The following is a 319-nucleotide window of genomic DNA, read 5'->3' as shown; positions in this document are numbered from 1 at the left end:
TTTGTTTGATAAATTGATCAACATTGAAAGTGATATGTGGTTTGCTGTGCATGCAGAGCCTGCATGTCTCGCACTATCAACACACTCTGTGTATCCAATTACAAATAAATCAGTGTAAATTACTTTATATCAGACAGACTAATACTGTAGATTTGTATTACGATTCCAGCGTCACAGCGCCAAACCGTAACGTTAGCTGGGACGGACGCCTTGTTTCTTAAGGCTAACTATATTAGCATTAGCCTGGCTGGTAGCGGCTTTCTACTAGGGGTGGAGGAAAAAATCGATACCGCATAGTATTGCGATATTTTCAGTGGCA

The 319-nt window shown here is 40.8% G+C and overlaps 1 long non-coding RNA gene across 1 annotated transcript in view; it reads left to right on the top strand.

The window, feature by feature from the left end:
• LOC116673065 (uncharacterized) overlaps positions 1–319 on the top strand; it is a 75,995-nt gene that overhangs the window by 1,234 nt on the left and 74,442 nt on the right. The window lies entirely within an intron of this gene.

This window comes from Etheostoma spectabile, chromosome 23 (genome assembly GCF_008692095.1).
Source record: "Etheostoma spectabile isolate EspeVRDwgs_2016 chromosome 23, UIUC_Espe_1.0, whole genome shotgun sequence".
Lineage (NCBI taxonomy): Eukaryota > Metazoa > Chordata > Actinopteri > Perciformes > Percidae > Etheostoma > Etheostoma spectabile.
Note: the sequence above shows the minus strand (reverse complement) of the source record. Positions and strands in the feature narration are given on the sequence as shown.